Source organism: Balaenoptera physalus, assembly GCF_965194825.1.
Source record: "Balaenoptera physalus genome assembly, chromosome: 20".
In the NCBI taxonomy this organism is placed as follows: domain Eukaryota; kingdom Metazoa; phylum Chordata; class Mammalia; order Artiodactyla; family Balaenopteridae; genus Balaenoptera; species Balaenoptera physalus.
In genome coordinates, this window is record NC_138901.1 from 13,509,466 (window position 1) to 13,536,307 (window position 26,842).

Genomic DNA, 26,842 nt, shown 5'->3' on the forward strand with positions numbered 1-26,842 from the left:
TAATGTATTTATTTATTTATTTATTTATTTTTGGCTGTGTTGGGTCTTCGTTGCTGTGTGCCAGCTTTCTCTAGTTGTGGCGAGCAGAGGCTACTCTTCATTGCGGTGCACGGGCTTCTCATCGTGGTGGCTTCTTGTTGCAGAGCACAGGCTCTAGGCGTGTGGGCTTCAGTAGTTGCAGCATGCGGGCTCAGTAGTTGTGGCTCATGGGCTCTAGAGTGTAGGTTCAGTAGTTGTGGCGCACGGGCTTAGTTGCTCCACGGCATGTGGGATTTTCCCGGACCAGGAATCAAACCCGCGTCCCCTGCATTGGCGGGAGGATTCTTAACCACTGCGCCACCAGGGAAGCCCTCCTGCTATGTTTAGATTCAGGACACAGTGTCTCATCTCGGCCTCTGTGGTGCCTCCTGGTCAAACGTCCTTTTGTAGTCCCCACCCCTCCAGGGTGCATGGACATTGTGACTGGGTTCTAACATGAAGACTGATTTATGAAAAGTCTGTGACTTCTACTCGATCCCTCTCCCTTGTGTTCATTCTCTTTCTCTGTCTGTCAGTGCCTCTCTCTCTCTGTTTCTCTGTCTCTCTCTTTCTTGTATGTATGTATGTATGTATGTATATATTGTTAGGGCCCAGAGCAGGCCACTTCTAAATATGTCTTAATGACATATTAATTCTTTTGAATTAATGTTACTTAGAAAAGACCCATGCAAGAGAGACACTTTCCATATTCTCTGTCTCCTGGAAAGCAGGAAATAAATCTCTCCTAGGAAAGGTGCACCACCTGGGGGCTGAGGGCTGAGGGCTGCAGGCATGCTGCCTCCTGCAAATCAGTTCATTCTGGGAATCATCTGTTGTGATTCCTGAGGTGTGAGTTAGCTTTGTGATGACAGTAGTCCTTATTTTTCTTTGTGGATTGCCTTTTTGTGTTGTGTGTTAAAACTCAAAGCTCATGATCTATATGACCAAACCCAAGCTTCTATTGATTTTCTTCTATGTTTTCTTCTATAATTTTGAATAGTTTTGCATTTTAAGTTTGTCTATGAATAATTTTGAATGAATTTGGTGTAAGTTGTGAAGTTTGCGTCATTTCATGCCATATGGTGTCCAATTAATTGTTCCTTAACTATTTTTAGAAAAGTTTTGGGACACTGTCTCCATTTCAGTTTGAATTTCCGCAGTTTAGTGGGTTCAGCAGTTCTGCCAGCAGGGAGCGCTGTCTCCAGTGAACTGTGAGTCAGGTGCAGCCTGCACGTCCCGCACTGACCACAGAGTGGGCTGAGCCCGCCTCTCTGACCCACTGCGCACGCGCGTTCCACCGGTCTTGGCTCTGCGCGCCGCTGACGGGAGTTCTGTCTCAGGCGCCGCCAGAGCTTGTGCTGGAATGCCCGGGTCAGCGTCTCTGCTGACAGGAGCTGAGTCTCCTTTAGACTCGCCGGGGCTTGGGCTTCAGGACAACACGGGGCTGTGTCCATGCTGACAGGAGCTGGGTTTCCTGACGACCCAGGAGACGCCAGGAGGAAAAGGTGAGGAGAAGTGAGGAGAAGCTTCCTGTGTGTGTGTGACTGACTGCTGAGGGAGGGTTGTCCGTCTTCATGCCACCCAGGAAGGGCTTGATGTGGAAAACTGCGTTTTTAGTCAGTTTTGTGTGCAGTGTAACCGGCATGAGCTATGTGGTGTCCATTTTTCCCAGCACTGCTTATTGCGGGGACTGCCCTTCCCCTTGGTGTGTCCTTGGCCCCTTTGTCGCAAAGTAACTGACCCCATCTGTGTGGGGTTAATTCTGGGTTCTGTTCTGTTCCTCTGGTCCCTGCGCCTGTTTTTGTGCCAATTCCACACTCTTTTGGCCACTGTAGCTTCACAATATAGTGTGAAGTCAGGGAGCAAGATGCCTGCAGCCTGTTCTCCTTTCTCAGGGTCGCTTTGGCTATTTGGGGTCCTTTATGGTTCCACACAAATGTTAGGATGATTTGTTTTATTTCTGTGAAAAATACCATTGGAAATTTGGTAGGGATGGCATTCGCTGTGTACGTTGCTTTGGGCAGAATGGAAATTTTAACAGTATTAATTCTTCCATTCCCTGAGAAGGGGATATCTTTCCATTTATTTGTGTCTTTTTCAATTTCTTCATCGATGTCTTAAAAGTTTTCAGTGTGTAGGTCTTTCAAGTCCTTGGTTAAATTTATTCCTAGGTATTTGTTCTTTTTGATGCAATTGTAATAGGGTTGTTTTCTTTCTCTTTCTGATGGTTCATTACTAGTGTTTAGAAATGCAATTGATTTCTGTGTTATTGATTTTGTAACTTTACTGAATTCATGTATTAGTTCTAATAGTTTTTTTGGTGTGATGATGTAGAAAATTGGAACTCGAAAATCCCACTGTTTCTATCGCATCCAGATCATCCACAACACCAAAGACATAGTGGCTCCTAATCTAATCTTCCCACAGTGCCTGTAAATTCCATGTGGACTTTGGGTGAACTGCATCTGGGTAAGGCTTGGCCTCTATATGGAAGTGTGATGTTTTCTCTGCTTTTCTGGCATGGTAATGACAGGGCGTTTTGAAAAGTAACTTACTTCCCAGTAATTTCGAACGTACAAACAACTTTACATACATAAAAACAAGTCACATCTTGATCAAGTATATTCCTAAATATTAACGTTGACATTATTTAAAATGGAATTGTTTTCATAAATTCTTTTTCAGATTATTTATTGCTAGTGTACACATATAAGATAGATTTTCGTGAATTGATATTTTGTCCTATAATTTTGCTGAATTAGTTGATAGCTCAAATAACTTTTTGTTGATATAGGAAGTTTTATATACAAGATGTGATCTGTGTTCTGTGAATAGACACAGCTTTAATTTTTCCATTCACACATGGATGCCTTTTATTTCTTACCTCAAGACTCTGGTTAGAACTTCCAGTACACTATTGAGTAACAGCAGTGAAGGCCAGCTTCCTGGCCTTGTTCCTGACTTCAGGAGTAAATCTTTCAGGCTTTAACACTGAGTATGATGTTTTCTGTGGCTTTGTGTACTACTCTTTTCCATATTGAACAAATTTCCTTTTATTACTACTTTAAAAAAAATTTTATTGGAGTATAGTTGATTTTCAATGTTGTGTTACTTTCTGCTGTACAGCAAAGTGAATCAGTTATACATATACATATATTCACTCTTTTTTAGGTTCTTTTCACATGTAGGTCATTACTGAGTATTGAGTAGAGTTCCCTGTGCTCTACAGTAGGTCCTTATTAGTTATCTGTTTTATATATAGTAGTGTGTATATGTCAATCCCAATCTCCCAATTTATCCTTCCCCCTCTTTCCCCCCTGGTAACCATAAGATTGTTTTCTGTATACCAATACATCTGTGACTCTATTTCTGTTTTGTAAATAAGTTCATCTGTACCATTTTTTTTTGGATTCCACATATAAGCGATATCATACAATATTTGTCCTTCTCTGTCTGACTTACTTCACTCAGTATGACAGTCTCTAGGTCCATCCATGTTGCTGCAAATGGCATTATTTCGTTCTCTTTTACAGGTGGGTAATATTCCATTGTTTATATGTACACATCTTATTTATCCATTCCTCTGTCAATGGACATTTAGGTTGTTATTCCTTCTTTTGAGTGTTTGTATCATGAAATAGCACTGGATTTTGATTATAGCTTTTTCTGCAGTAATTGATATGATCATGTGTTTTTACTTCACACCTTTATTGTGGTTTAATACATTGCTTAGTTTTAATATGTTGAACACGCTGAAATTTCTGGTGTAGAGACGCTTATGGCATCATCCGTTTAATATTCTTTTGCTTTCATGTTGCTCTTCTTTTGTGGAGGATTCTTACATTCCTATTTATAAGTTATACTGATGTAGTTTTCTTTTTTATGATGTATTTGTATGATTTGATTAGATTTGGCTTGGTGTTAGTGGTTTGGAGGGTTAGTGTTAGGGCTGAGACTTGGGGGGCTGGGGCTGGGTTATGGTTTATGGTTATGACATATGTATGGTTAATTAATACATTTTATGGTTTCTGGTTTTGGTCACGGTTGTTGTTTTCTTTATTAGTTAAGGTTTATGGTTTTGGTCTCATTGTGTTAGGGTATGGGTTAGGATTAGGATACAGGTAGGATACGGGTATGAGTATGGGTTAGGTTTAGGGTATGGGCTAAGGTTAAGGTTAGGTCAGGGTTTAGGGTCAGGGTCCGAGTTTAGGATTAGGATCAAGGTTGAGCTAGGCCATTGTTTTTCTGCTCCTCCAGCCCTGGGCTCTGATAGAAGATGAATGTAATGTCTTCTCTGGTCACTCAACTGATTCAGACTGAACTCAACCTCAGTCAAGGGTACTTAGGGTCTCAGAGGTCATGCAGGGTTTCCCTCTACCCTCCCACCTGGGAAGGGATGCTGGCCCCACTCTGAGCAGCCACAGTCCAGCGCAGCCCTGACATGCAAGGTACTCTGTAGACATGTGTGGATTTATACAGGACTGGGTGCATCAAGCTGCCGGCCCATCGGTGCTACCTTGGTGAGGGCTGGTGGGGCCCTCCTGGGACTGGATAGACCCTCTGTTCCATCTGCATGGGTGTAAAAACAGTCAAGTCTCAGAACAGCCCTTGGCCTCTGAGCATCCAGCCAGGCATCCATGGTCCTCCCGCTCAGGTCAGCCTTTGCCCCTCAAGCCCCTGTGGCCAATTGCTGAGCCGATTGTGCTGCTGGGTAATTGAACAGCTACCTGGGTATCCTAGACAGTTCCTTGGGATGTTTCAGTTCCCAATATCCATGTGGTTGAAACAAATGCCTCCTCCCTCATTGCCTCCTAGCCTGCTAAGAGAGGTAATAACCCTCCAAACACTGAGTGTGGCCCTGGTCATGACAACCATACACAGACTGTGGCCCTGCATTCCTTCAACCTTCTGGTTGTAACAAAGATTGACATTCATATCCATTGAGAATCAAAGGTATTGAAGCACCGCCTAGAGGGGTGGGATAGGGAGGGTTGGAAGGAGACGCAAGAGGGAGGAGATATGGGGATATATGTATATGTATAGCTGATTGACTTTGTTACAAAGCAGAAACTAAAACACCATTGTAAAGCAATTATACTCCAATAAAGGTGTTAAAAAAAAAAAAGGTATTGCAGCATCTGGGACTCCTAACAGACATTGAGGCCATATTGTTGGGGAGATATGTGCATCCCTGCCCATACCCTGTGGTCTCTGGAAAGCCACCAACTGTGTTATCGTGGTGTAGAATAATCCTTGAGACTCCCACTGTTTCATTGAGTAATAATTTCTCTACTTTTTGTAGAGAGAAGAGACTGGAAAATGAGCAAATTTGTTCTTCGTGGGTGGGTGGTTAATGTGAACATGGGGCATGATGCCTGGGCTCCCACCTCCCAGGGACAGGAATGAGATCTCTGTGCCTTCCAAGGACACACAGGCTATTCTTGACCAATCTTTGAGATGTGTGGACCCGATGCCCAAGGCAGGAGCCCTGAGTTTCCCACCAACAATAAAGTTGCTTTTTCAGCAAGTGGAAGAGCTTCTTGCCATCCTGGGAGGACAGCAAGAGCACTGGAAGGGTGGCCACAGCCCCTGACCCTAAGTGAACCGTTTCCTTCCTTGGGCTTCAGATTCTGTGCTGTGCAGTGGGCTGTCAGTGATGTGGATCTGCTGCTTCCCCCAGCCCAGCATCTGTTCTCAGCATCTCAGCTTTTGGGAATTACATCCAACCTGCTTCCAGTCCACACTTTTGCGGAGGGTTGATCCCATGTTCCGCTCACCTCAGAAATGGGCATGTGATCTGTGTCTAGCCAGTCCCGTGTTCCATCCTCTTGTGGGTTCAAGGATGAGAATGGGACCCAAGCTGAGCAAAGGTCTTTAAAGCTGTGACTTTTCATGGAACCTAAAGGAGAGACCCTTCCCAGTAGAATGGACATGAGTGGGCGTCAGCCTGGAGTTGCTGGAGGCCCCTGATGCAGAGATAGAGACTGTACCTGTGGATGGGGCCACCACAAAGTCACTTAGTAGGACAAAGGGACCAGGTCACACTATGAGAGTATGAGCCCCTGTCCCACCAGGCCCAAAACCACTGCTATAACTGCCTCTTGCAAGTACTATTTTATTTCTATCATTAAGAAATTTATTAATTTACTTTTACATCAGTAAGTGTGTCCAGTCCCTTGGAATCAAAAAAGTCCTAGCTTACACATCAGAATCAATAATCCCTGAGACTCCCTCTCGCAGGGTGTTCTCATTCAGGCGGTCATGGTGGGTGATGGTGAAGATACTGGGTGGGGTCAGATCGTAGGGGAGCCGCTGGACATCTCTGTTCCTGTTCCTTCCCTGTCCAGGAGAGGGAAACCCCAGCATAATGAGAGGAGAACCAGCAGGGGAAAGAGGTCCCTGGGTGGCTAATTGGTATGTTTGTATTTTCCTAATTTTAGAATCATTTTGTTAATGTGTTTTTATTACAAAATCACCCATTTTCTCTACATTTCCAGTTTGATACAATAGGTTTTGTCTTATTTGACTTTTAATTTTCCCTCCCTTTTAGCTTCCTACAGAACTGTCACAATTAATGAACACATATTAACACCTTTTTATTAACTGAAGTCCATATTTTATTCTGGTTCCCTTTGTTCTACCTTTTTATGTTCCAGATCCCAACCAGGGCACCACATGACATATAGTCATCATGTCTGTTTAGGCTCTTCTGGGTTTTGACAGTTTCTCAGACTATCCTTGTTTCTATGACCTCGACAGGGTTGAGGACTCGTCAGGTATTTTGTAGACTGTTCCGCATGGGGATTTACTTGGTGTTTTTCTCATGATTAGACTGGGTTTATGGGTTTTGAGGAAGTTAGGTCAGAGACGTCAAGTGCATTCTCATCATTTTATGTCAAGGGAGCAGGCTCTCAAGGCAGCTTATCACCTTTCATGTTAACTTTGGTCACATGGCTGAGGTTGTGTTTGTCAGTTTTCCCTGTGAAGTTATTTTTCCCGTGTCCATACTGTATGTCTTATTTAGGAAGAACCCACACTTCAGAAGAGGGTTGGGTTACCTCCTTGATGGATGGCTGTGTGTCTACATCAGTTATTTGGAATTCTTCTGCAGAGGACATTTCTATTCAACCCAATTCATAAAAATGTTTGTAATCATTTATTTTACTAGTGTGGACACCTGAATAGTTATTTTATACTTGTGGTTATAATTCAGCAGTACAGTATTTGAGTGCTTAATTCATTCTTGCTTTGCATATTGAGAGCTTTTTTCATTGTCTGGTGGAATTATGTCAAATGAAAACATCTTGTGGGGTTTTTTCTCTTGGTACTTCTTTACTTTCTGATAATTCAAGATTATCCTGGCTCATATATTTACTCTCTCAGTCCTAGTAGCAGCCATTTCTTCAAAGAGCCCTGATTCCTTTTATTAGATGATGGTATTAAAAAACTTACCTTTGGGGACTTCCCTGGTGGTCCAGTGGGTAAGACTCTGCACTCCCAATGCAGGGGGCCTGGGTTTGATCCCTGGTCGGGGAACTAGATCCCACATGCATGCCACAACTAAGAATTCCTCAACCCCACGTGCCGCAACTAAGACCCAGCACAGCCAAAATAAATAAACAAATATTTAACAACAACAACAAAAAAGATCTCCCATTTAAAAAAAAAAAACAACTTATATTTGGAAGCTAAATGTACCCAGCTGACAATGCACTGAAATATGTATTGCAACTTATGCATATACACCTAAGTATAAACTTTTTTTTTTTTAATTTATTTTTGGCTGCATTGGGTCTTTGTTGCTGCACGCGGGCTTTCTCTAGTTGCGGCGAGCAGGGGCTACTTTTCATTGCGGTGCACAGGCTTCTCACTGCGGTGGCTTCTCTTGTTGCAGAGCACAAGCCCTGGAGCGCGTGAGCTTCAGTAGTTGCGGCACGCGGGCTCAGTAGTTGTGGCGCATGGGCTTAGTTGCTCCACAGCATGTGGGATCTTCCTGGACCAGGGCTCAAACCTGTGTCCCCTGCATTGGCAGGCAGATTCTTAACCACTGTGCCACCAGGGAAGTCCTATAAACATTTCTATGTGGAACTGTTTGTATCCATGTTAAGCTAAAGATGAGGTTACATAAATGCCACCAACCTGATCCATTATTACATGGATATTGTAACCTTCTCCCTTTGCTTATCTGTAACTTCCTACTCCAATGGTGAGAAACCTGGCTTTCACTATCTGTCATTTTTTGAATTCATCGCTTGCTCCATTCCAGATTACAAATACAGTGGTTTCAGCATTCTTAGCTCCTACCCCCAGGGAAAGAACTTTATGAAATAGAGTCCAGGGACTTCCCTAGTAGTGCAGTGGTTAAGAATCTGCCTGCCAATGTAGGAGACACGTGTTCGATCCCTGGTCGGGGAAGATCCCACATGCCATGGAGCAACTAAGCCCGTGTGCCACAATTACTGAGCCTGCTCTCTAGAGCCTGCAAGCCACAACTACTGAGCCCACGTGCTGCAACTACGGAAGCCCGCGCACCTAGAGCCCATGCTCTGCAACAAGAGAAGCCACTGCAATGAGAAGCCCGTGCACTGCAACAAAGAGTAACCCTCGCTTGCCTCAACTAGAGAAAGCCCGCGCACAGCAACGAAGACCCAACACAGCCAAAAATAAATAAAATTTTTTAAAAAAGAAACAAAAACATAAAATAGAGTCCACTGTTTAGGTAGAGTCCACTGTTCCCTTTAGTCTACCGATTCCATTCATTTCCAAAGTTACCGAGGTCAGCACTTTTTGTCCCACCACCAACAGTGAGGTTTTTTAATACATTTCTAAATCAGTTTTTGTTAAATTCTGTAATGCATCCTGTGGCACTCCCATATCCTAAATAACTGAAATTAAATATATTATGATTTATTTGTTGGGCTGTAAAAATTTATGGGTTTAGACAAATGCATAGTGGCAGGTATTCATCACTAAAGTATCCTATGGAATATTTCAATCTCCCACCCATAACCCGTTTACCATCTCTCTGTTTTACTTGTTGCAGAATGTCATAAATGGGGTCATACAGTGTGTAGCACTTCAGACTCGATTTTTTCACTTAGCAATATATGTGTAAGACTCATGTTTTTTGCATGGGTTGGTGGTTCAGTCCTTTATATTTCTGAATGCTATTCCACTGCATGTATATGGGAGGGAAAATAATTTTCCCTCTACCTTTCTTTGTTCTTCATTGAGATCCCCCATGTAGTAATGAAAATGAAAGGCAGATGAACTGGAGAAAAACATTCAGAAGTTTAATAACGTGTGTACCTCCTGTATGCAAGAGAGATATTCAGGAAAACTGAGTAACGCCCTGAAATGGCCCAAGACATCACCTTAAATACCATCTTCATCTAAAGACAAAAAAAGGAAGGAAGGGTATGGTTGTTGTGCAGATTTAAGTCTTAGCTTCTCCACTGATAAGAGTTTCTTGAGATTTATTCATCCTTCCATTCTTGGTATGGAGAGAGAGAGAACCTTTCAAATGGAGACTTCCCTTATAAATGTCAACTTCCTTCACAAAAGGGAAATCTTGACTTGGTTTTCAGAGATTCTTATGTGTCTTCTTTTTTAAAAAAAAGAAATCAGCTCAAAGTAATCCTTATGCCAACAGGCATATTTTAGGGTGGCATATTCTGCTCCCCTTGAAATGAATGTACCCCAATTTGCTTATGTATTCTTCTACTGAAGGACATCCTGGTTTCTTTAAGTTTATAGCCATTATGAATAGAGTTGCTGTGCTTAATTACATCCTTGTTTGCATTTGGACATAGTTCTTAAAAGCAGTTGTCTAAATACTGGCGGCACGATGTTGGATCCTCAGGTGAGCCTTATTTAGCTTTGGAAAAAAACTTCCAAAATGTATATGCATTTCACCAGCAGTGAAGGAGAGCTCTTGTTTTTCCTCACCCTCCATCAATCAGTAGTGGGGTTTTTTTTTTCTTTTTTTTTTTTTCTTTTTTTTTTTTGAGTTTATTAGTTCTAATAGGTGTACAGTGCTTTCTCGTTGTTTTAATTTGCAATTCCCTAATGGCATATGATGTTATTTACTATCTGTATATCTTCTTTGGCCAGGTGTCTGTTCCAGTCTTTACCCATTTTTAATGGGGTTTGTTCTAGAGTTCTTGGTGTAATTTGAGTACATATCTTTTATCAGTTATGCATTTTGCAAATATTTTTCTTTCAGTTTGTAGCTTGTCTTTTGGTTTTCTGAATAAGATGTTTCATAGTTTAAAGTTTAAAATTTTTTAAATCCATGTTCAAAATTTTATTTCTTAGGCTTTTGAGACTTCGTGTTAAAATTCATCACCAAACCCAAGGTTATGTAGATTTCCTTCTATGTTTTCACCTATAATTTTTATAGTTTTACATTTTAAATTTGTCTATGGACAATTTTGAGTGAATTTTGGTGTGAGTTGTAAAGTTTGTGTCTACAGTCTTTTGACTGCATATGGTTTCCAATTTATTATTCTATAACTATTTTTGGAGAAGTCATGGGATATTTGGCTCCATCTCAGTTTGAATTTCCAAATTTAGTGGTTCTGCAGGCTCGCCAGTTGTGAGCATGGGCTCCAGGGAACTGAGAGGTTGCGGCCTGCACTTCCCAGCTGGCCAGCAGGCGGCACCAAACCCACCTCTCTGATCCTTGAGGTACATGTGTGTTCCACTGGTGGACTTGGCTCATGGCTACTTATGCTGCTGATAGAAGCTCGGTCTCTTCAGGATCTGCCATGGTTTCAGCTTTGGGACAACACTTGGCTGAGTCCATGCAGACAGAAGCCCAGTGTCTTCAGGAACCACCAGGAGGCACCACCATGGGAGTAAAAGGTGAGGAATAATGGGAGGAGAAGCTTCCTGTGTGTGCCTTACTGCTGTGGGGCGGGGGGGGGGGGGGTCCATTTTCAGAAGACCCAGCAGAGGAAGGACTTGATGTGGAAAATTGTGGATTGTAGTTAGTTTTGTATGTGGTGTTGACGGTGTCCAGTTTTCTTGGCACCATTTATTGAGGGGACTGTCTTTTCCCCGTTTTGTGTTCTTAACTCCTTTGTCGTGAATTTACAGACAACATACAAATGGGTTTCTTTCTGTGCTCTCTATTCTGTTCCTCTGGCCCATGTGTTTGTTTTTGTGCCAATACCATACTGTTTTGGTTACTGTAGCTTTGTAATGTAGTGTGAAGTCAGGGAGGGAGATGATTCCAGCTGTGCTCATCTTTCTCAGGATGGCTTAGGCTATTCAGAGTTCTTTGTTGTTCCATACAAGTGGTAGCATTGTTTGTTCTGTTTCCATGAAAAATACCATTTGAATATTGGAGGGATTGCATTGAACATGTACACTGCTTCTGTTGCTGAATTAAGTTGTAATTCCTCCACCCTCCTTGGAGGTCCATACGACTTGATTCTGTAGCAAATTTTAGTGAGCCAGTCAGGAGGGTGACCTTGGATCTGCCATTCTATCCAGTAACTCAGCCAGGACTTGCTTGCCGACCTAGGATTGACAAAGCTGGCTAAATAACTGTGTAGTTTGCCCCAATCCTTGACCTCTGGGCCAGTGAGGGCTACTGAATCCAGTCTGAGATCAAAAAGCAGCCAAGCGTTAGGTAGAGTGCTCCCTAGGTAAAGACCGGTTCCCCACCCTTGCATATCTATAGCAAGGATGCTTGCTACACATTGGGGTAGTGTCCAGGGGATGGCTGGCACAGGGGGCCCTGACCCTACTTCAGCCAATAAAGCCAAGGTTGGTTGTAGGGGTTGGCTGGTTGAAGGAAAGAATCCTGGCCTGGCTAGAGCCAGACCTCTGTCTAGAGGACTGGACTGGGCAACTGGTTGTCTAAATATAGTCGATCCTCTAGTAGTGGGTGAGATTGGACAATAGACTGTCTAGTTGGACTGGTTCCCAGGAAGGGGACTGGACTGAATGAGAAGCCCTCCGGAGGCCACCACATGGTAAGAACATCGCTTTGTTTTCTGTGTGTATCGTAAGTCCTAGTCTCTGTTCTTGATACAGTTGAAGCTTCAGTCTCTGTTCTGTGTGGTCTTATCTGTCCTAATGCTCTTGGAAACCCTTGCTGCAACTATGGGCACGGACCGAGCACATAAAAGCCACTAGGGCACTCACCACTGGAACACCCCTGTGAAAGGATAAGTCAGTCACAGGCCAGGGTAGATGAGCACTAGGCACGCTGCTGACTGGGAACAAATGTCCGCGTAAGTAGGCACACTGTAAAACGCTCCAGCCGCCCAGTCCCTGCTGTGTTCCCTCTGTCCTTTAGCATATAGTCAAGAATCCAAGAGCACATCTTTTGTGTTGGTCTGTCTTACCCCAGTTTGCCATCCCAGGGCAGGGTACCTGTCTGTCAGGTAGGTCTCTCCCCACTACTGTCCATCACAGATCTCTTGGGATCCCTCCTCAGACGTGAACCCTTTAAAAATCTTATTTTTGTCAGGTTTCAGGAAAATCACTTTGCCTGGCTGGGGAAAGAAGACGACCTCCAAATCGTCCGAAGTCCTTGGGTCCTTGTAGCTGGTTGTACAGAGAACTGGACACATGCCAAATGGGATTTGGCCTCCCTGCTCGATCACCTGTAACCAAGCAGGGACAAGCCCTCTTTGAACAGTCTCCTTGAATGCTGGAGAGGCCCTCTGGGTAATTTATTTGGCTAGAGAACCCTTATTTCCCACTCCACCTTCCCCCATCTCCAGGGACTGCTTGCTGAAAGCACCCACCTACATCAGGTATCTCCTACAGCCCCACAGTGGATCTGGGAATGTCTAATTGCTGACTTAAGAGGGGATCTGGGACTTCCCTGGTGGCGCAGTGGTTAAGAATCTGCCTGCCAGTGCAGGGGACACGGGTTCGAGCCCTGGTCTGGGAAGATCCCACATGCTGCGGAGCAACTAAGCCCGAGCGCCACAACTACTGAGCCTGCACTCTAGAGCCCACACACCACAACTGCTGAAGCCCGTGCGCCTAGAGCCTGTGCTTCACAACAAGAGAAGCCACTGCATCGAGAAGCTCGTGCACCGTAACAAAGCCCCAACTCGCCACAACTAGAGAAAGCCCGTGGGCAGCAACGAAGACCCAACGCAGCAAAAAAAAAAAAAGAGAGAGAGAGGGGCCTCATAACTAAGGCCCTCTTAGACAGCATCGCCCCTCCCATCCCCCACAAAGATTGGTTCACGTTTCAGTTACAGCACCTAGATCACTTGGTGTGAGCTAGATCTTGTGGGATCTGCTTCGCCACCAACCCTAGGAGGAGGCCACTGGGAAGTTGGAAACAGACTAGAAATAAGGACTCCCCAGTAGGGGTAACTAAGCCTCCATCCCAGCGAAATCGCCACTAGGGTGCATCCTCCATAACTAGAAATTACCGCCCACTAACAAACAGCTTGTTTTCTTTTGCAACATCACATGGCCCCAGTATTAACTGGTGGATGGAGAAAGTTGGCCAACTAATGGCTCTCTAAATTATATCATTTTTCAATTGGACTTCTATTGCCAGCATTTGAAAAATATGGGATGAAATCCCCTATGTCCAATTTTTCATGGTGCTTTGCGAAAACAAGGGCCTCTGTGAGAAATGCGAGGTTATCTCTCATCTCTCTCTCTCCTGGTATTGAATCTCAGCCTGAAGATTCTCTTGACTTCCTCTCTCTGCCAAGGGTAGCTTCTTCCCCTTCTGACAGTTCACCCGAGACTCCTGAGTCATCTACCGCTACCTGACCTGGTTCCTGACACCTTCTACTCCCTCCAATTCACAACCACCCTACCTGGTGCCCTTGCCACCTCCCCGACTCGCCCAGCTCCATCTCTCGGCATGCCTCCCTTGGGGACTAGTCCAGTGCACACCCATAGCAGCATTCAGTACCAGCCCTCTGGAAGCCGTAGGCCATTCCCCCTTTCGGAGGTCCCTAATGGAGAGGGCAGACTGACCACTGTGCACGTACCCTTATCTTCCTCAGATCTGTGTAACTGGAAGGATCGATCCAAGGGCTTGAAGGAAGATACCAAGGGGGTCCTTAATTTAGTCTGGGGAATATTCCACACTCCTTTCCCCACTTGGGTGGATGTCCAAACCCTCCTGAACATCGTATTCTCTGTGGAAGAAAAGACACTGATTATAACTAATGCAAGTGAGGAAGCTGATAAGACCAATCAAAATAATGCACGACACTCTATACCAGCCTTGAATCCAGGCCATTTCCTACATGGACCCTGGGTGGGACCATTAAGAGGAAAATGGTCAGCAGCACCTCACACATTTCAAGGATTTGATTCTTAAGGGCATTCAGTTGGCTGGGAAGAAACCCATAAATTGGAGTAGGGTTCAGGGAGTCATCCAGGGACTGAAGGAAAACCCCTTGGCTTTCCTGGAATGCCTAAGGGAGTTCCTTTGTGAGTACACGAAGGTGAACCTGGAGTCAATGGAAGGGCAGGCCATTCTTAAGTCCCATTTCACTTCGCAGAGCGCCCCAGACATTAGGAGAAAATTACAGAAGTTGGAGATAGGGCGCACTACGCCTTCTTCCCGGGGTGGAGTCAGCATTTCGGGTGTTCAACAACCAGGATCTGGAGGCAGATGCCAAGGAAGATAGACCAGCGGAACCAACTGCCAGTATTCTGGCTTCAGCAGTTCAGGGTCAGTCAACCTCCCAGTGATGATGGGGCCTCCCCCAAAGGGACCCTGTGACATCAATGAGTCACCCCAGGTTTTGAAGACCACACCCACAGTGGAGAGAAGGGCTCAAAGCCAGTCTGTGTGCATACTGCAGGGAGGAGGGCCACGGGGAGGGGGATGCCCCAAACGTCTCAGAAGGAAGCTAAAGGGACCACCGTGTCCTGGCCCATCCTTGCTGGTCGCACACATGAAAGAAGAGGACTGAAGGGGCCCAGGGGCTCCTTGGAGAAGCCTTGGCTGACCCTGACTGTGGGGGTAAAACACACTTTCTAGGTCACTTTCTAGTCGACACAGGGGCCATCTACTCAGTCTTGAACACCCAACAAGGCAGAATGACCAAGGATAAATGTAAGATAATGGGAGTGGAAGGGAAGCCACAGGAACATAATTTTATAGAGCCCCTTGAGTGCGATTTGAAAGGGAGAATGTTATCTCACTCTTATATGTACCAGAATGCCCAATTCCCCTAATAGGAAAAGACTTACTATACAAATTGGGAGCTACAATTTATCTCTGAGACAAAAACCTTACCACTGAAAAGCCCAGAATACCCAAGGTGGATGATTAACAGTCATGGGCAGCTGTTCCTCCCATCAGCCACTGCACTGCAGGCCATCCTGGAAGCTCACCAGAGCACACATTATGGGCAGGAGGCCCTATATCAGTGGCTCATCGGGGACTTCCCTGGTGGTCCACTGGCTAAGACTCTGTGCTCCCAATGCAGGGGGCCTGGGTTCGATCCCTGTCAGGGAACTAGATCCCACATGCTGCAACTAAGAGTTCGCATGCCGCAACTAAAGATCCTGCACATTGCAACGAAGATCCTACGTGCCGCAACTAAGACCCAGCACAGCCAAATAAATATTTTTTTTTAAATGGCTCATCAAATCCATGACTGCCCCCAATTTCCATAGTCTCCTTAAACAGGTGGTTGAAGCTTGCCCTATCTGCCTCCAGAATAAGCCCAACACAAACCCCCAACCAAGGTCAAGGGAGTGACCCCCACCCAGTATAGAGGCACATATCCAGGTCAAGACTGGCAACCTGATTTTACAGTAATGCCCTGGACATAAGGAAATTTTAGATAACTTGCTGGTTTTGACTGACACCTTCTCTGGCTGGATGGAGGCATTCCCCACCTGAACGGAGATTGCCTGGGAGGTCTCTAAGGCCCTGTTCAAGGAAATAATCCCTCGGTTTGGGCTCCCTAAGTCCATCCAGAATGACAGTGGGCCTGCCTTTGTTTCCCAAATTACTAAGGGAGTCGCTAGAGCTCTAGGAATTAAATGGGGCTTACACTCCACTTGGAGATGACAATCCTCAGGAAAAGCAGAATAAATCAAGCCCTCAAAAGAAACTTAGCCAAACCATGTCAAGACAAACCATGTCAAGACAAACCATGTCAAGACAGTCATCAACCCTGGATCTCCCTTCTCCCCATAGCCCTTTTGAGACTGTGAATAGCCCCTAAAGGAAAGCGCAGGTTAAGTCCATATGAGCCCATGTACAGGAGGCCCATTCCTGAAGGACCCGGCTCCAAGACCAATCTTAGGGATATGGACCAGCAGAAATATACCTTACAGACAGGGGAAATAATCAAAGCTTTACATGCCTACCTGAATCCGGAACTGCCTTCCCCTTCGGACAGCGTCTTACATCCTTTCTTCCCTGAAAATTGGTTTATTTGAAAACCTGGAAGGCTGGAAATCCACAAGACCAGTTAGACCCCAAGTGGACAGCACCTTATCTAGTAATCTGGACTACTTATTCTGCTTTACAATTACAGGGCATAACTCCATGGGCCCACCATACCAGAGTGAAAACAGCACCTACACCTAAGGAAGAAGTTACTGAGCCGTCCACTCAAAGCACCTGTGAACCTGTCACAGACCTTAAGTTTCTTTTCAAAAGGACTAACTTACCAATAGATAAGTAATGTGGTGGGCAGGCTTAGCAGTTGGCCTTGTCATTGCTATTGCCTCACTTCGCTTCTGCTGTTTTGCCAAACTCCCTCCCTCTGGCAGACATCTCCTCTGTCCGTGCTGGATAGCGGGGATATTACTGTTGGAAGCAGGATGAGTAGCCCTTATTGTCTATTCTTTCTTCTCTTCTCTGCTCTCTTCCAACTGTCCACATGGAATGGGAATTCAGTGCAGTAGTAAATTTCTCACTGATTATAGCCCGTGGACAAAGTCTGTCCCAGTGCTGGTCTGTCACCCCCATCCACAAAGTGATGCCTATGGATTAAAGGTATTACATTTTACCCCTAAGAAAGACAACCTCACTCTCACCTTGGCTAACGAGTCTGCTAAACCTTCCCCACTTGAAGTTCATATCCCATCCCTGATGCAGCTTCCCTGCTTGGACCTCACCCCTTGCATTAACATCTCTAACAAATACAAAGCCCTCACTCTAAAGTGCCGTCACTCTAACCAGTCTCTGTCTCGCTGCCACTGCCCCTCTCAGCAGCCCTTACCAAAGGGAGGGACGTGCAGTAACACCCGGGGGCTGCTCTGGACTCTGTTCACTGCTTCTTCCATTACCCCACAATTTAAGTGCCCCGGGACTGACTCCTATGGAAATCTCACCCATTTGTGCCCTCTGCACGGACTCAGTGAATACACACAGGGACCAGATGGGAGATGTACTTATTGGGGAGGGAAGATACCGGTTGTCTGGGGTTTAGTAAGTGGCCCTCCTGAGGTCTGGGGAAAAGCCACTAGTCCAGAATCCCCCAGTGACCCCTGCTATGCAGGTGGGCTTCTCTCCCCACACTGCAAGGGCACCCCCTCTTGGGCTAGCTACTTACAGAGGTGGTTCAGTTCCTCAGAGGTGCACCAGGCACGCATGCCCCCTGGGTACCTGTTCCTTTGTGGCCCGAGAGTAAACCAACTGCAGCATCAGAACAACCCCAACGCCTTCCCTTTTCCAGGGTGGGCTCTAGCCTACCCTTGCTTAGATAATGCCGAATTTGTGCACAATGCATGCTGGGCCAGCTAAGTTCGAGGAACCTAGGTGTAACCATTCATAATATCACCCAGCCCCAAGATACAAGGGCAACAGAACTCACTCTGGCGGGAGTAGGGATTGCTCTTGGACTGGCCGCCTCCTGAGGAGGTTTTGCATACCGTGAAATCACGCTACAGAATCTCACATGGGCCCTTGAGGACTTGTCTAAAACTATAGGGGATGCCTTACAAGGACTCTGTACTTCTCTGGACTCACTAGCAAATGTTGTTCTTGACAGTAGGCAAGCCCTTGACGACCTCCTGGCTGAGCAAGGGGGAGTCTGTGCAGTTATGAATGAAACCTGCTGCATGTATGTCAGTAACTCTGGTCAGATTGAGGTCAACATAAAAGAGATATATGAGCAAGCTCAATGGTAACATAGATATAACACACAAAGTCCAGATCCAAGCTCCATCTGGAATATGGTCAAACAGAGCCTCCCCAGCTTAACCCGGTTTCCTCCATTTCCTGGCCCACTATGCTATTATCCTCTGCTCATCTTCGGGCCTTGCCTGCTTAATTGCCTTGTCAAATTCGTTAGCAAACGGCTTGTACCCGTACAAACACATGGGTACAAGCAACTGGGACTACAGCCTGGTGACATATTTTAGGCAACACAGGGAACAGTTCTGCTCCTCTAATCCAGGGGAAAACTATGCCCGTGTTCAGCAGGAAGCAGCTTCAGAAGGCAGAGCATTGCCCTTCAGCATCCCTCAAGAATGAGGAGCAGTAACAGAAAAGGGGGGATTTTGTTGCCAGAGGTGTGCCAGTTCTTTGCTCAAAACCCACCAACCGCCACTTGAACAGGAATTAACGTGTATCTTTAAGTCACAGGGTCTGGAGACAAAAGAAGGAAGCTATAGGAAGAGATAAACGCCAGATAGAACCAGCTAGAACAAAGGTGGCAACGAATCTGACCTCCAGCAGACCCTCAGTCTCATTCTACTGAGTTTACTACATTGGCTACTGGATGACACACCTACTGGTGGCCCTGACTGGAAGATACGGACCAAGAAAGGATAAAAAGGGTGTGGCTCCCCTTTCCAGGAAAGTCCTGCCCCTTCCCTAGACTAATGCATGTGCCTCCCCATCACTAGCCTCACTCCTCCTGCATTTGTCTTTACTCTTTAAGATCAAATCCCTCTTACCACATGGGCAAGATGATCTGTGAACTAAGTTCCCAATTCTCCATTATTTGGCCACAGAATAGAACTTGAGCTGCGTCAATCTCAGCTTCGGTTTTGTTCTTTGGCTATACAAACCCGAACTAGCATCTAGTCTATACTTTCTTTTAATTCTTGTCCTTATACCAATAACAAGCATTATTGAAAACAGTCTCCTAAAAAGAAGACTCTTCGGGGAGTTCCCCGGTGGCCTAGTGGTTAGGAGTCCCAGCTTTCACTGCCGTGGCCCCGGGTTCAATCTCAGGGAGCTGAGATCCCACAAGCCACGTGGTGCAGCCAAAAGAAAAAAAAGAAGAAAAAAGACTCTGCAGTCTATTTATTACCCTGGTTTTGTAAATCAGAGGAGAGGGCATTCCCTGGCAGTCCAGTGGTTAGGACTCAGTGCTTTCACTGCCGGGACCCAGGTTCAATCCCTGGTTGGGGAACTAAGATCCTGCAAGTCGTGCAGTGTGGGAAAGAAGGAAAGAAAGAAAGGAAGGAAGAAAAAAAGTTTTTAAAAATAAAATATAATAAGGAAGGAAGGAATTGAATCCTTGTCAACTGGTGTCAAGCCAATACCACAACCATTATGTCTTTCTCAATAAGTGAGATACCAGTAAAAAAAAAATTACATAACGTTGTAAAAGTTAAGTCATAGGCAAATATCTTGTATAACACTATGGCATATCCATTTCATCTAGGCTCTCAGGATGCAACATTACCTATTATGGAAGAACCTTTACATCTTCATGATCACACATTAATAGTCAGTTTTTGGATAAGTTCTGTAGTCCTCTATATTACTTTACTAATACTGACAACTAAACCGACTCATACAGGTACGCTAGATACACAAGTAGAGATAACCATTTACCAGCCACCATTCTAATCTTACCTGCCTTATCATCATTACGAATCCTTTACGTGATACATGAAATCAATAACTCTTCCCTAACATAAAATCTACAAGTCATGAATGATACTGAAGCTACAAATACACAGATTATGAAGATTTAAATTTAGACTCCTCAGGACTTCCCTGGTGGCGCAGTGGTTAAGAATCCGCCTGCCAATGCAGGGGACGCGGGTTTGATCCCTGGTCTGGGAAGATCCCACATGCCACAGAGCAGCTAAGCCTGTGCACCACAACTACTGAGCCTGTGCACCACAACTACTGAGCCCACATGCTGCAACTACTGAAGCCCCTGCGCCTAGAGCCCATGCTCTGCAACAAGAGAAGCCACCACATGAGACGCCTGCGCACCGCAACGAAGAGAAGCTCCCACTCTCCACAACCAGAGAAAGCCTGTGTGCAGCAACAAAGACCCAACACAGCCAAAAAAATAATAAATTTTAAAAAATTAGGGCTTCCCTGGTGGCGGATTGGTTGAGAATCTGCCTGCCAATGCAGGGGACACGGGTTCTAGCCCTGGTCTGGGAGGATCCCACATGCCACGGAGCAACTGGGCCCGTGAGCCACAATTACTGAGCCTGTGCGTCTGGAGCCTGTGCTCCACAACAAGAGAGGCCGCGGTAATGAGAGGCCCGCACACCGCGATGAAGAGTGGCCCCCACTTGCTGCAACTAGAGAAAGCCCTCGCACAGAAACGAAGGCCCAACACAGCCATAAATAAATAAATAAATAAACCCAAAGTTAAAAAAAAACTTTTTTTGACTCCTCTATAATCCCCACATCAGATCTAAAATCAGAATTATGACTAAGAGAACTCAACAACTCAGTAGTATAGAGATAGTCATCGAATATTAGTTTCATCTGAAAATGTTTTACACTCATGAGTTGTTCCTTCTTTAGGCCTAAAAAGCTATGTCAGGACGCCGAAATTAAAGAACGCTGATACTGACAGGACCAGGCCTATGCTGTAGACAACGATCAGCAGAAGTCATTTTCCTGCATTCAAGGACAGGACACAGGGAGATGGCTGAGGCTCGGGGTAGATCTGGAGCCTAAGGCGGACGCACTCTCTGAGCTCCACAATAGGAACTGGGCCTCTGGGGCCCCAGACCACCCACTACTCCCTCCTGAGCGGGATCTGGGGAACATCCCATGTCAGTGATGAGGCAGCCCGAGCACCTGTCACGACCTCGACGCTGTGTTCTGTGAGGGCCCCATGCTCTTGGGATCACACACCACACTCTGTGGGTCGGCCCTGCAGGGTCCTTCTTGCCGCAGGAGCAGAGACCACCTAACAAGCAGCCCCCTCCCCAACCGGCAGGAAGAGGGGAGGGGAGCAGGGGCACCAGAGGAATCTCATTTAGACACCAGCATCCTAGGGGCGCCAGCGGGGACAGGGATGACACAGATAAGGCACAGCCCAAGAGATGGGACCGGAAGGCAGCATGGGCAGCTGGTCAGGTCCTGGCTCATCTGCACCCCAGATGCGCTGTCCCTTGTACACCCTCCCCCGAAATGCAGGTTCTTCAGATGCAAACAGGCAGAGCTTCAGACTGAAAGTCAGCTCTTCCAAACTGACCTGTTCACAGCAAACTCTGCAGGATTGCACTCAAACAGGTGCCTTGGCGTCGACAACTCATGGACCAAAGTGGACGTCAGTGCCAGGGCTGTGGGAGGGGGTGCGGAGTGAGACTTCCATGGTTATGGGATTTGGGTTTTACAAGATGAAAAGTTCTAGGGATGGTGTGATGGCCCCACGACAAGGTGAATGTACCTGATGCCTCGGAAACGTGCCCTTAAAATGGTGACGATGGTAAAGGGTATGTGATGTGTGTTTTATTTTTTATTTTTTCCTGATTCTTGACTTTTAAAAGTTCTTTGTATGTTTTTTAAAATTAATTAATTAATTTGGTTGCACTGGGTCTTAGTTGTGGCAGGCGGGCTCCTTAGTTGTGGCTCGTGGCTCCTTAGTCGCAGCATGCTTGTGGGATCTAGTTCCCTGACCAGGGATCGAATCCGGGCCCCCTGCACTGGGAGCGCGGAGTCTCAACCACTGTGCCAGCAGGGAAGTCCCTGATGTGTGTTTTAGTTCACTTAAAAATAAAATTTTTTAAATGATGTCTTGTTAATTGAGATTCCAGTTCAACTCCCCTTTATCACAAATGAGCGAGGCCCAAGCACCATCCCCCACTTCAGGGGCCGTCATGGTACCCTCCCATGGCACGTGAGGGACCATTCTTAGGGGGGCTCATCTGTGCTGAGCTCTCTCCAGGGGAACCCAGACAGTGTGACCCCCATGGATAAGATATGCTGTGATATTAATATGATACCACCAAGGGTTACTGATCACTCAGCAGAACACAGAGCAGCAACCGGCTCACAGGTGCCTGTCCTCATATGAACATTACAAGATTAAGAGAAGAAAAAGGACCACAGGTTAATCAGGGCAACACCCTCAATTCAGATGTTGGAAATCTCAGAGGGGACAAGACATACTGCAGGCAAAGCGCAGACATGGCGTCTCCCCCTACACGTGATCCTGACCCATGTAGATGGGGTGAGACCCACACAATCCCCAGACCCTCACCTGGGGTCACACATCCACACACTAGAGTGACCCCACCTCCCCAGACCCCGCACCCGGGGTCACACATCCGCCTCGGTCAGGACACCATGGCTGTGCTGGGTGGACCCCCAATGTGTGAACAAGCCGGGCCCCCAGGACCTCCTAGGACTGTGAAAAGAAGTGTAGGGTCCGTCCCCTCTCCCGACACTTGTCCCAAGAAGTCAGCCCCCTCCTGTTTTAACTTTGGTCCTGTGCTATTTAATTGTTTTTAAAACTTTCATGCTGAAGTTGAACACACTACGTTGGTTCTGGCAGGCTCGGCCTTTTCCTTTCTCACTGAGGTGTTGAGAAAACTCACGGGACAGCAGGGCTGAAAGAGGAGGGGCAGGTCCAGACTCTGCTGAGTAGGGATGGTCGACCAGAAGGAGATCACAGCAGCAACCTCACCTGCTGCCAGTCGGCCTTAAGCCCAGAACCAAGTGCCCAGCAATCAATTCACCAGGTAAACCTGCCTCCCTACTGGCCTGTGCATGCTGGTGAATTGGAATAATTACCAGGTATCACACCGGAGGAGTCTCCACGAGCCCCAAGGAAGGTGACCCTCACAGGAGTAAGGACAAGGCCCCTACCACAGCACTGACCCCAGGGAGGGCCATGTAACCATACTCAGCACAGAGGCTGTTACCCAGACAAGCCCGCCTCAGCTCCAGACCCCCGACATCTGAGCAGTGACGTTCAGATGCAGGCACAGAGCTTCCCAGTATTGAGTCCAGGCTGCGTCTCTACCCAGGACCCCACGTCCCCCCTGTAGCTCCCAGGACTGAGGCCAGGTCTCTACCCAGGTCTACACATCCATCTTGAAGTTCCCAGGACTGAGGCCGTCTTTACCCAGGTCTCCAGGTTCTAGTGTACGCAGAACACAGGTCTAAATGTTCTCATTGTAGAGAGCACATGGTCAGGTTTAAACATACTAAGTGTAGACAGGGCATGGAGAGATCTAAATCTACTGTGTAGACAGAATTTGGCCAGGTTTAAACTACCTTAGGACTGCTCTCCTAGGAGGCACAGGTCACACACCTGGGGTCTCTCATCTCTGGATGAGACAGGGGGCTCCCCGTCATGCGGGAACTGGGATGTACATTTCTTGGAGAACAAATCAACATCAGGCTCCACACTTCACCCACATCAGGAAACTGAACACAATTTTTCTGTCATTAAACATTTCAGCATGCAAAACCAAAACGTTACCAATTTCTCTGGCCACGTGATGGTCAGGATCCAAGGGTAAGCCAGGAGTGTCTTGTAGTGCAGCCCAGTCTTCTGCAAGGACAGACCAGAAGTGGCCTGGTTCCAGCGCCCCAGGCTCCCCGCAGGAGGTGGCTGCACCGGAAGCCCAGGCAGGACAGTCCATCCCAGGGGTGATTCCGGGGAGCGCGCTCACGGCAGCCGAGAGCACCGCACTCAGGTCCTGCTTCCCGGCGGTGGGGGGTGGGGGCGGCGCTGACAGCTCCTACAGCACCCAGCCAGGTGACTGCATGCACCAGTGCTGACATCTGGGACAAGCACTGCACTGTCTTCAAGGGGAGAACACGGGGAGAGGTTGGGGCGCAGAAGCCATCCGAGCGGAGAACCCACGGGCCAAGCTCCTCTGGCACCAGCCCGTCTCCACCTGCCTGGCCACCCGGGGGCCCACATCCCCCCACCCCCACGTGCAGGGTGCCTGCTCTTTCAAAAGCACAGGGTCTCACGTGAAGGGGACCCAGTGGGGGCTGTCACCCCCCCCCCACTCCTGATGCTGAGTCTGGGGAGAATGAACTCCCTTGACAGGGCGACGGGACCCTCCGAGGAAAGAGGTGGTGGCCCCATCCTAGTCGGGGCCTTACTGAGCGATCGGAACACAGGAGCTAAGTTCAGGACCTGGAGGCCAGGCCAACGGGAGGGGCACCCCCCAGCCCTGGCCAGGCTCTCCAACTGTGATGTTGTAGCTTAAAGGGGACCCAGGGCAGATGACTGAATGTAATGGGGGCCTAAGCTGGACCTTGAATGGGGCTTAAAGAAGGTATGAAGGACGTTACTGAGACAGTTCGGTGATTGGAAGACAGATTCTGCATTAGGACATCCTGCTCCATCCATTTAAATGCCCGAGATTTGTGACCTTTACATGGCTACGTAGGATTGTTTGAGCAGGTAGGTACTGACATATCTGGGGCCCAATGCAGCCTGCACCCAACTTGCAAGTGGTTCCGGCAAACACACAGGTGTGCGCACAGGCATGCACAGCACACTAACATATGCACGTGCACAGCACAAATATACGCACACACTAGCATATGAACACATGCACATGCATGCATAGCACACATATGCACACGCACACTAACGTGTACATGTGCAAATGCACACACACACCTATACATGCACAGCAAATGTATACACACAGGCACATGCACACGCACAGCACACACACACACACAGAATAAAGTGAATACTGTAAAGCGTTAATTCCTGAACACAAGTGGAGCCCATATATATTCTTCCCTTTTTCTTAGCTCTGATGTTTTTCAAAATAAAAAGTTTAAGAAAAAAGTTAATGGTAAATGATTTTTGATTCATAGGACTTTCTGAAGTTATTCCACAAATATTATAAGACATGAGAAATTAATGTAGATAGTACACATGTCCTTTGAGGGATGAATGGAGAAGCAAAACATGGTCCATCCATTCAATGGAATGTTATTCAGCCTAAAAAGGAAGGCAATTCTGACATGCTACAGCATGGATGAACCTTGAGGGCATTATTCTCAGTGACATAAGCCAGACACAAAAGAACAAATAATGTTTGATCCACTCACACAAGGCCCCTAGAGCAGTCAGATCCATAGAGACAGAAAGTAGGAGGGTGGGTGCCAGGGGCTGAGGGAGGGGGAATGGGGAGTAAGTGTTTAATGGGGACAGTTTCAGTTTTGCAAGATGAAAAAGTTCTGGAGGACGATGGTAGTCGTGGTTGCACAACAGTGTGAGTTACTTCATGACCCTGAAATGTGCATTTAAAAATGGTTAAGATGGTAAATTTTATGTTATGTGCATTTGACCACAATTTTTAAAACTTAAAAAAAAAACAGTAAATAGTCCATGAATGCAACAAGATGCACACTTTACTAATAACCCAGGGAATAAAAACCATAAGAAAAAATTATGCATAGACCTACCAGACTGGCAGACATTAAAAACACGGTATCAAATATGAGCAGGATGTGGAGCAATGGGAAGCCTGGTACATGGCGGGCATGCAACCACTTGTGAAACAATCTGGCCTCAGATAGCGAAGTCCCTGCACACAAACCCACACTGCTGCTCCCAGTTAAACACAAACCCATGAGCACTGCACCAGGACACACAGTCATGGACTCTGCAGCCACAGGAGCCAAACCTGAAAGAACCTGAAGGACATCACAAGCAGATGTAGAAATGAACTATGCACACTCATACGAAGCATGCTCAAGTTCACCACAGTTTTCCAGCTGCCTTCCCGTAACTTACTCCCCTCAAAAGAAACCCAAAACCCTTTGCTTCGTACAGCCACAGTTGGGTGACAAGCCGGAGTTCTATTCACTCTTGGGGTGACCATCAGTGGGTGCCCCCCTGCATATGTGCGACATCATGAATGCATCTGTGAACTAACATGAACCTAATGAACTTGTGTGTGCCTTTCTCTTGTTGATCTGTCCTTGGCCCGTCTTGTGTGTGGGGCCCCCGCCAGAGAACCCAAGATGGGCAGAGAAAAAGATGTTCTCTCCTCCTCTGCAGCGAGACCCTCCCTCGATATGTGGTCACCCCAGAAACCTGGTCAGCCCAGGTACCTGGTCACCCTGGATATCTGATTGGTTCCTCATCCTCCACCGCCCCCCCCCCCAGGTGATGTCTGATTGCAAGGATCCCGGTAGATCAGTTTAGCCAGACTCCCCGCTGACCCCCAACGTATACTCTTAGCAAGAGTCCATCTCTGCCCCCTCATTCTGCTCGTTGGCTGTAAACCCCTTGCCCACGCTGAATTCAGAATGGAGCCTGGTTCTATACAGAGGCTTCTTTTCCCCCATTGCAGTAGCTCCTGAATAAAATCTGTTTTTGCTGCCTTCATCACCATCTGGCTCTAGTTCTCTTTGAGAGAGGACACAGCAGGAAGAGAAGACAGCGGTCTACACACCAAAGAGGGAGGCCGCAGGAGAAACCAACCCTGCCAACACCTTGAACTCGGAGCTCCAGCCTCTGGGACCCATGAGACAATAAATGCCTGTTGTTTAACCACGCAGTCTGTGGTGTTTGTTACAGCAGCCCCAGGAAACACAGACACCGTCCTCTGTGAGAAGTGGTGAAGAGCTGGGTTTGCACCTGAGCGCCACCACCAGCAAGCCACCCTTGGACCAGTTACCCCACCATCCGTGCCTTGGTTTCTCATC

General features: G+C 46.7%; 2 long non-coding RNA genes across 6 annotated transcripts in view; one reads left to right on the top strand and one right to left on the bottom strand.

Moving 5' to 3' along the window:
• Positions 1-18,975, top strand: LOC309650601. Of its 5 annotated transcripts, none has more exons than XR_014257622.1 (3): positions 1-1,523; positions 10,594-10,884; positions 12,503-18,975. It is a non-coding gene; the product is annotated as an uncharacterized lncRNA (long non-coding RNA). The 5 variants fall into 5 exon arrangements; XR_014257623.1 differs by having other exon boundaries at positions 10,708-10,884; XR_014257625.1 differs by lacking the exon at positions 1-1,523 and adding an exon at positions 12,329-12,416 and having other exon boundaries at positions 6,364-10,884.
• Positions 16,351-26,842, bottom strand: part of LOC309650604 — an 18,473-nt gene continuing 7,981 nt past the window's right edge. Inside the window, exons 3-4 of the long non-coding RNA XR_014257631.1 lie at positions 23,634-23,955; positions 16,351-16,434 (exon numbers count right to left, since the gene is read on the bottom strand). This is a non-coding gene — a long non-coding RNA (uncharacterized lncRNA). The remainder of the gene's footprint in view (positions 16,435-23,633; positions 23,956-26,842) is intronic.